This window comes from Cupressus sempervirens, chromosome 1 (assembly GCF_028749045.1).
Source record: "Cupressus sempervirens isolate cs-2001-9-10 chromosome 1, ASM2874904v1, whole genome shotgun sequence".
NCBI classification, from domain to species: Eukaryota; Viridiplantae; Streptophyta; class Pinopsida; order Cupressales; family Cupressaceae; genus Cupressus; species Cupressus sempervirens.
In genome coordinates, this window is record NC_143118.1 from 669,540,519 (window position 1) to 669,551,609 (window position 11,091).

An 11,091-nucleotide genomic window follows, 5' to 3' on the forward strand; every position below is an offset into this window, starting at 1 on the left:
AGGATCCCTACCTTCACAAATGCTTATGGAAAACTGAAATTTGAGAAGAACCATCCTTCCTTATTCCTTCAATCTTGACTTAACTATCTAAATCTAGAGATTGGGTGAATTATCTTCCACCCTCAAATTTGCCACTAAATAGGCTCCTAGCTCAACCACTTACAAAATACAATAACTCCCCACTTGACCAAGGGTTTCTAGAGTCTTCTAACTCAATCCTATCATTAAGACAAACTTCATGGTGGAGTTTAACTTATCAAAATCATGGTGAAACTCCAATTTTTGCACTAAAGCAAAAATGAGATATTTGAGTGGTCACAAAAGTCAACGAAAGAGGCTAGAGGGGTGGAAATGCCCCCAACCCACACATATACCCCCTAGGTACTTAGTTTTCATAATTTTTGGCCTCTAGGACTATTTAATAACCTATTAAAATGGTTGAAATATTTGGACTTTCTAAAAATCCTAAGAATGCAAATTTATCAATAAACCATAATTAGGGTAATTAATCCTGATTACTAACTAATTAGTATTAGGTCACTAGCCTAGTCCAACTCAAATTTTTAGGTTACTCAGCTAACCTTAATTATCATGCTGAAATGCATATACAAATCACAAGTGTCAAGTGACACTATAATATCATTGTTACAAAACATTAACACTTAACAATTATAGAATGATACAATATTCAATTTACGATACAAAAGAAATATGAAACAACGAGGTTTGCATCTTTTATTAGACTAAACTCTGATTTTCACAAACAGTACATAGGGTCCAGTTCTAATTCTCCGTTAGATTTTCTGACTAATAATCCTGCACACTCATTTCACACATCAGTAGCTCGAGAAAAGTCACATGCATATATTCAAACTTATTTGGATAATCACATTTATCTCATTTCTGCTCATATATTTAACCATTAAAAAATTGCATAATCAAGGTGTTAATTATATTCCTAATTCTACATTTTCTTACTGTACTACATCATCAATATGCATGTTCATAAAACATTAAACAACATGATTAAACATCTCAAAGTAATACATAACACAACATGAAATAACATAATAATGGCTAGTCTATCTGACAATGTCTCGACATATCGAGTCATGAAGTATCAAAATAATAATGTATCAATTGTACTATGATGGGTTGGGGCAAGGCCTCACATAATGGATAGGCTAAAACATTGATTAAGATAAATGAGTAAATCCTTTGTAAATCTATTAGTAGACATGCTAACGATTCTCACACATAGTTAAGATATGCTTTATGGGCTTACACAATAAGTATTTGTGCATCTATAAGAGCAACTCAATATAACTTGGATTATGACTAGTGTATATGTGATTATTCCTTGGAGTTAGAAATCCCCTAACTAAGGATTTATTTTTAAGGGCCTTATTGATAATGATACTTCTACATAACAATGCCTTCAACAACTTGAAATGTTTGATAAAATGTGTATTAATGATCTTGAACACATTCAAGCATATCACAAAATTTGACAAAGGCAATGTAATGAAAAAGAGTTTGAACAATCATTTTTATTAGCAAATTTAGTTCTTTAGGAAAATCAGTGCAATGTCAATGCCCTACCTAAATAAAAATAAAAGTTCAGGCCTAATTGCCTTGGTCCCTTCATCATTATTGATGTGTATGGTTCTAACACATATACTATAGTACATATATATGGTACACCACTTAAAGACCCTATTAATACTATGCATTATGCTCTCTCTCTCTCTCTCTCTCTCTCTCTCTCATATAGATTAAGATATATGCTAGTATTCTTTCATTAAAGCATATAAGTTAGATAGGTGAGTGATTGCTTTTCTATTTCATACATTGCCCCATTTATGAAAACATTCATTTATGCGATGTCTTTCTTTTTTTTCATTCCGATTAAGAATTACTTAATAGTATAAGCATACTTTGTAATTATTTCCATGTTCCATGTTTGATAAGTTTGTGTTTAGTTAATACTTGATTACATGTTCATTTATCCACATGGGTATATTACATCATCCACACTTGCATTTAATTAAACACTATTAATTAAATCACATGTATATATTTAACAATTGTAACATTGGTTTCTAAATCAATTATAATGACATTAAAATTAGATATATACTTTCATCATCATGTTTTCATTATTTTAATCATAAGAAAAAACTAGACCTTTTTTCACACTAAAGTATTTTTTTTAATAGATAAATGACCCGAGCCTTCATGCATCATAGAGTACATAGATACATTCGGATAATCAACTTTTAGTCCCAAGTTACATTTTCTACCTTCCTTATAGGTCCTTCCTCATCCTTCCCTCCTTCTTCCTTTGATCAAGATCTATATATAATCTAAGCATTATATCTTGCACTTATGTTAAGGATACACCATCAATATGCATGTTCATAAAACATTAAATAACATGATTAAACATCTCAAAGTAAAACATAACATGACATGAAATAACATAATAATGGCTAGCCTATCCGACAATGTCTCGACATATCGAGTCATGAAGTATCAAAATAATAATGTATCAATTATACTATGATGGGTCGGGGTGAGGCCTCACATGATGGATAGGCTAAAACATCGATTAAGATAAATGAGTAAATCCAATGTAAATCTGTTAGTAGACATGGTAAGGATTCTCACACATAGTTAAGATATGCTTTATGGGCTTACACAATAAGTATTTGTGCATCTATAATAGCAACTCAATATAACTTGGATTATGACTAGTGTATATGTGATTATGCCTTGGAGTTAGAAATCCCCTAACTAAGAATTTCTTTTTAAAGGCCTTATTGATAATGATACTTCTACATAACAATGCCTTCAACAACTTGAAATGTTTGATAAAATGTGCATTAATGATCTTGAACACATTCAAGCATATCACACAACTTGAAAAAGGCAATATAATGAAAAAGAGTTTGAACAATTAGTTTTAGTAGCAAATTTAGTTCTTTAGAAAAATCAATGCAATGTCAATGCCCTACCTAAATAAAAATAAAAGTTCAAGCCTAATTGCCTTTGTCCCTTAATCATTATTGATGTGTATGGTTCTAACACATATACTATAGTACATATTTATGGTACACCACTTAAAGACCCTATTAATACTATGCATTATGCTCTTGCCCTCTCTCTCTCTCTCTCACACACACACACACACACACACACACACACATATGGATTAAGATGTATGCTAGTAATTTTTCATTAAAGAATATGAGGTAGATAGGTGAGTGATTTCTTTTCTATTTCATACATTGCCCCATTTACGAAAAAAATTAAATACATTCACTTTTCTTGGAGTCATTTATGTGATGTCTTTTTTTTTTTTCATTCCGATTAAGTATTACTTAATATTATAAGCATACTTTGTAATTATTTCCATGTTCCATGTTTGATAAGTTTGTGTTTAGTTAATAATTGATTACATGTTCATTTATCCACATGGGTATATTACATCATCCACACTTGCATTTAATTAAATCACATGCATATATTTTAACAATTGTAACATTGGTTTCTAAATAAATCATAATGACATTAAAATTAGATATATACTTTCATCATTGTGTTTTCATTATTTTAATCATAAGAAAAAACTAGACATTTTTTCACGTTAAAGTATTTTTTTATAGATAAATGACCCAAGCCTTCATACATCATAGAGTACATATATACATTAGGATAATCAACTTTTAGTCCCAAGTTACATTTTTTGCCTTCCTTATAGGTCATTCCTTATCCTTCCCTCCTTCTTCCTTCGATCAAGATCTATATATAATCTAAGCACTATATCTTGCACTTATGTTAAGGATAAAGCTATCAAAATTCACAAAACATGAATACGAAAAGGGCATAGAAATGAAATATAATGTGATAAAAGAAGTTTCTCAAAGAAAAATAAGATATACATCTAAATCATCATAAAACACATCTAATAGAGTGAAGTAGTCATTCCTTAGTTAAGAAAACATATCTTAAGCAACTTGATTATGTAGTGCCTACCCTCGTTCACATCTTTTCTGGACATATTATTGCTATTATTATCAGACTATGATAGACTAGCTTTATGTTAATGGATTAGTGGTATTGTTTTGACACTATCAGACATTATGTTATGGATTCAGTTGTTATATGATGAGATCATTTAGACTTTACATTTCATGTATGTATGATGATCATTACATTGTTTTTAGTTATTGTTGATGATTAGTTAGATGGTTTATTATCTCATGTGTTTTATTATGGATACTTACCCCATACTTGCATGTGTATGGTGTGCGTGTTTTCTTATTGTATGGCATTTCTGATGTGGTTAAGGAAGGGAGTCGTAGTCACCTGCTTAGTCAGGATCTACACGATGCACCACTTCCTGCCATTGCCTGTTTAGCTTAGCACTATATATATTGTATGTACATGCATGGTTTTTTTGCAAGTTGCAGGTACCGGGTATTGACTTCCCTAAATTGCCAGGATGAGCGTACCCTATTATACTATCTCAATGATAAGAGAGGGGAGATAAATTCTCAAGTCCAAATCCCAAACCCTAAAACCATTTGTCCTAGTGAGTTAGGACAAGTATCAGAGTTGAGTACCCACTGAATGTGTCGGATGACATATTTCGTGATTTTTAATCCTTTAGATTGATTTTGTATGAATTGTCCTATGATGGGTTTTCATATTTTATCTTGGAGGTCTATGGTGAATTTTCTATTAATTAAGTCTCAACAAATAGATTTAATTAATAAATTAATTATTTGAGAAAATTAAATATCATGATCTTTGATATTTTGATTATAATTAATTAAAGAAGAATTAACTGAGAGAAAAGAATTAAATAAAAGAAAATTAGAAATTAAAATAAATAATAATTATAAAATATTAATAAAATTAATAAACAAATAATAATAATAAAAGTTATAAAAATTAAAATTAAATTTATAAAAATTAAAATGGAAGTTATAAATATTTAAATGGAAATTATTTAAAAAGTAAATTGGAGTTATAAGCTTGCATGGGAATTAACACATTTCTCTATTTCTCATGTGTCAACAACACGGGGGTTAGTGCATCAATTAAGCACATGGTGTCTACACCCCTATGGCTCATCAAAAAGGTTGGAAAAGACCCATGCTTAGTTGGTGACACCTTCCAGCTGTTTCTAGAAGCATTCTAGAGGTTTCCTGAGAGCTCTTTATATTCAGGCATTCCTAGAAGCTTAGACATAGCGTGGAGAGCGTGGATAGCGTTCGAAGTGCAATTGGAGCATTGGAGGATTCGAGAGTTCTGAAGAAGGAAGCTTGCTCTGCAGGTTTTCTGAGGAAGAGCGATTTAGCATCAGAATCCGGGTAGATTCTTGTGATTTTACTTATGCTATTTCCGCATCTTGCTTTCCCTGTCTTCTTCGTGTCTTCCATATGGCTTCTGAGGAATTTCATAATTTATTATATGCATTCTCTATATGGGAAGTTTTAAATTTATTTGAGAATTTTATATGCATAGATCTGAAAAGAAAATGCGGCTAAGGTTTTAATTTCATAGCCAAAAACCATAGATGATTTAATGGATAAATTTTGAGACCAAATAGTTATGGGAAAACTCTGAAAATTGAGTTCTTTAAATAAATTGTGTATATGCCTTTGCAAAAAATATACATGTTCATATTTTTAAACCTGCAACATACATATATAAATTTAAAAAAAAAAAAAAAAAATATATATATATATATACATACATATATATATGTATATATATATATGTATATATATATACATATATATATACATATACATATGTATATATATATGTATATACATATGTATATATGTATATATATGTATATACATGTATATATATATATACATATATATATATATACATATATATATACATATATATATATGTATATACATATGTATATATATATACATGTATATACATATATATACATATATACATATGTATATACATATATATATACATATGTATATGTATATATATATGTATATATATATACTGTGATAATTAAATTCTGCATATATATGTAAATTCCTTTAAAATGAAATTCGCAAACGTTTCTTAAAAATTATATATGATAAGTCGTTATTTGAAAACATTTGAAATCGTTCATAATAAACAATTTGTGAAAATCCGTATGCGAATTGTTTTTAAAGGGCAGGGGTTTTTACACCACCCGACCCATTCTCTGAGAAGCCGCCGGCAGTAGGCCTGCTATCGTAGGTACTGCGACTGCCGTCACAGACTTGTGACAGAGGCAGGCCGCACGGCGCTGCCGTATGTATAAGCGGCCGTGCGAGTATAAACTCGCCCATGGATATAAATGCGTTCGGCTTTGTGATATGTTGATTTGACATGATTCAATTTTGTATTAAGAAATTTATATTAATTGTTATATGTTATTTATTATATATATGTAGATATATATATATGTATATATAATATATATATATATATATGTATATGTGTATATATATAATATATATTAATGAAGTTTTAACATTCAAAGTTAATTAGAATTTTTAAATAAGTAATATGGGTTTTACTTAATCAAACTTATCTTAATTAGAATTTGGTCTAATTAAGGTAAATTTAAAAGTTATAACATCTAGGTCATCAAATATTTAAGTCTTTCTCAAATTTATAATTTTGAGTTAGTGAAGAAAGATAACTCAATACCAGAATAACATACAACGTATATTCTTAAAAACATTCAGATAATTGAATCTAATGGAGGAACTTGTTATCTATCAAACAAATACATGGGTTAGGTAAAACGTGAAATTTCTCCACTTGATATTAATTTGGGAAAACGTAAATTGAGACTTTTACATTCAAATTTGAAAACTTAGCAAAACCAAAACATGTGTTTACATTGTGTATTCTTTATGCTATTGTTTTGGGTTTTGGGTTGACTAGTAATGACCAGTATAGGATGTCTACCAGAGGCTTGGGGGTTATGTGATTGTGATGTCATGATGATGTTTTATTCTCGATCTTTATAAACCCAACCATGGTTATGTGATGGAATTCTCTATGTATTGGTTGTGATTACTGATTGTTAAAGTTGAGATTCTTATGTTTGAGTCCCTTGACTTAACCATTATTTTTGGTCATCGATCAGTTATCCTTGGTTATATTCTAGTCGCCATGATGGGACTGAGATGTGGATTTATTCTTAATGATGTCATGTTGTGACATGTTTGACTCAACCATTTTTGGATTCTTCGATCAGTATGATTGAGACATATTTTGGTTATTGAGAACCAATGGATACTTTGACTATCAGTGATACTTCAGTTGCCAATAGAGAGCTGTTGTGGTCATGATTTTCTATGGATGTTGCTCATGGAGATTTGATGCTTTTATGCATATTTGATGATTTTATCATGGATATTTGATGATTCTTATTGTGGATATTTGATGATTTTATTATGGATTTTCTTTGGTGATTTTGATGATTTATGATACCATGAGCATTAGGGTAGGATATCTGCATGTAGTGTCGGGAAGTGGCTTGCAATGGGGGCTGAGGCCCTAAGAGGCTGCCAGGGTAACTCATTGTAAGTTGGATTAATAAGTGATAACATTCACACTTAATACTAACTGAATGAACCTAAAAAGATAAGAGTTTTGGTTCTCGCCCATGCCTTGAGTGCTTGTATAGGCTAGGATGGGAGTAGTGAGAACGCATGGTTGCGACCTTGCATTCCATAGTATGCCTTGTCAGTATGAGAGGATACTAGTGGCCGCATGAGATTTGTATGGACCTGTGGAGTTTAGCTAACTACCAGGGTAACTTGTACGAGATAAATGCGATGACACTTTCCCGCTTGCATAGTAGGTTCCTACATGTCATTGTGTGCCTCTGGGAAGTAGATGTCTGTTTTGTGATTGGAACCTTTGAGTTAGTATACTTTTAGGATTCCTGGACTTTAGAGACTTGTGCTATGTGATTTTGATAGCCTGTTTGGGACTTGGGATTATCTCCTCAGCACGGTGGGAGTGGACCACTTAGGTACCACACGGTCGGGTGGTAGTGTATTTTCCACTCTTATCATTTGAGATTCATTGAGACATCGTGGCTGAAGCATCCTTCATGATGGTGGATATGTATCCTTTCATTGATGATTAGCATATGTTAGATGATGTTATCTTATGCTTATATTTGCATGTTAGATTACTTCTACATATGATATTGTATTTATTAGGAGTGACATTCCTACTATGTTAATGCCGATGATCTCTTCGGTGATTTGGGATGTTACGCACAGAGGGATGGCTAGGGCCCATGATGGTCTAATGATGCTATTAATGGTCGGGAGGAACCATGCACTTAGTTTATTTTGTTTGATCTTTATGATGGATGTATATGTCTTCTATGATGATGTATCATGTGATTATCTCTACTTTGATGTATCATGGATTGGAATAGGATGATGTACCTTATTCTACATATGTATATTCTTTTAAGCCTTCATACCCTGCGACATGTACAGTGGATGATTGTGCATTCTGGAATGTAATTTAGAAAGGACATTTGTACAATGGACTTATCATTATTATTTCATGTGGATGTTGTACTAGATGGAAACATGTATGTAATTCACGTTAAGGGATCTTAAAGAATGTAATCTGTTAAGTATGTTATGTTTATTTTTAGATGGACATTGCTATTGCTTCCGTTATTGTGAATAAGTTATATGTGGTATTTAATTTCATGTTAAAAAAAAAAAATGTTACCAAACTTAGTGAAATTCTAGGTTAATTCTTTGGATCCCTTGGTGGGGCAGTATAGATTATTAGTTTGTTACACTGAAGGGTGTTTTGTTAGCTTAGTTACATAAAAATACAAAAATAATAAACCTATGTTACTCTACTAGCATAAAATGGGGTGTGGGGCGGAGGGGAGAAGAGGCTTCCTATCATTTTAAATGTCCACCAAGTCTAAAGTGGAAGATTCCAGAATCCCCAAATTCACCTCAAACTCATTTTCCCAGGCTCCAACACCCTCTTCCACAACAAATCCATCCATCCAATAATTTTGTCTTAGGATGCAAGATGTAGGCAATGGGTAAAAACTAAAGAAAGATGCTTGAATCTTCTCCGAGATAAAGAAATGAAACTATGGTTAAAATTCTAAAAAGTCTAAACCATCCCTAATTCAAATGGAGTCCCTATATTGAAATTTTGACTTCTTATGTTTGACCTTCTTCTCTACCTATATTATCTAATTCATCTGCTATTTCATTTCCCTCTCAATATATATGATTGATTGTGATATTGTCAAAGGTTTGAAATAGTGATAGGGATCTAGACAAAATTGAGCCCAGTCTCTAATCAACGAGGCATCCTTTCCTTATAACATTTATTATAATTATAGAATCTCCTACAATCTCTACATTCTTGCAAACAAGAGTTTTATACAGTTTTAGTCCTACAATTTAAGTCATTAATTCCACCTAATTATTAGTTTATATTCTATATATCTTGCTAACTTTTCTATCTCCATGCCTTATGAGTTATGGATACTACAACCAATTCCTGCTCTGCCCAAATTTCCTCTTCAAGCTTCATCAAAATTGAGTTTAAACCATCCCTCCTTGGTTGGTTTCCATTGCCATGTCTCCCATTTTCTTTTTGAAGTCCCCCTACTCTTATAAAGGGGGGTAGTTTTAGACCTATCCACTTGCCTCTCATTTTTTCATTCCAATGATACATAAAAGCCTCCTTCTTATATTTATTCAAAACTTGATTATTGGTAAGTTCAATGAAAAAAGTCTTAATTTTAATAATAATTTGTTCTACATTCATCTTGATATCATGAAAAATTCTTTGGTTGCATTCCTTATTTAATTCCCTTAAGACTATGGAAGGTGTAGATATCCATAAAGAGTTATAAATACTATCCTTTCTAAGGAGGGTCCAAGCATGTAGCATAGATCCATTATAGTTATTGGAAATGTTGATACCCACTCTAATTGGGAATAGAGCCATTTCAACATTGACCTGAATAAGAGCAATGCAAAAAAATGTGGTCAATGGATTTTCACATAAATTTTTTTGCTTGGGCCTTAGTATCCCATTTTCTTAAATCTTTCTAAGATAAGGACCTTCCTATTTAAAAATGAACAAGTGAAAAATCTTTCCTTAGGAAGACAAGCTTTATTCCAACATAATGTCATAGGAATGGATTCCTTTGTGCTCATTTAGAGATACCTAAGGAATTTATACCCTTCCTTCAAGTTGTATTCCATGCTCTTGCTTTCATCCCAAATCAAAATTTCCTTGCTAGAATTGAAAGTTACTTTCCTATTTGATAAGGTTCTTTTTAGATCTTTTACTTCCTTAGGTGGGAGGTTCATGTCCTTAAAATACTTCTATTTCCAACCTTTTCCTCCATCCTCAACAGTCACATAATCTATAACTCTTTTTCCATATTTAGCTTCAAGTATCAATCTTAATTGGGATAGTTTTCCATCCTTTTCCAAAGCACCATATCCTTCCCAAGAGTCTTGTCAAAAGAGAGCTTCTTCCCCAATCTGTAGGTTCCATGTTAGTCTATCTTGGATGGAGGATCTATATTCTACCATGAAATTCCAAAATCTTGATCCTCTAGGTGGTGATTTTTCCTTGAAAATGTTGATCAAATCAATATTGATTAGATATTTATTTATTGGGATCTTTGCCCACTTTAGGTGTAGATTCTTTTACATTCTCCATACTAGTTTAGATCCTAAAGATTTACCTTGGATTTTGATGTCCCTCGTGCCCACATCTCCCTCGTCTTTTGGTCTACATACCTTTTGCCAAGCTAATAGAGATTTATAAATTATTTTCCCCTATTACCTACCAAAAGAAAGTCCTAAGGAGTCTATTGATTTTGTCCATATTTTTTTCCAGGAAGATCAATACAAGATAATTGATAAATAGGTTGTGTTGAAAAGATTGTATAATCATTTCTCAACTCGCAAAAGAGATCAATTTTCCTTTCTAGGAATCTATCTTTATTTTGATCTTATGTTATTTGATCCCATAATA

General features: G+C 31.6%; 1 pseudogene; it reads right to left on the minus strand.

The window, feature by feature from the left end:
• The window catches only part of LOC149579653 (uncharacterized), an 89,853-nt pseudogene extending 83,488 nt beyond the window's left edge, over positions 1-6,365 (minus strand).
• Between the last annotated feature and the right edge of the window lie 4,726 nt (positions 6,366-11,091).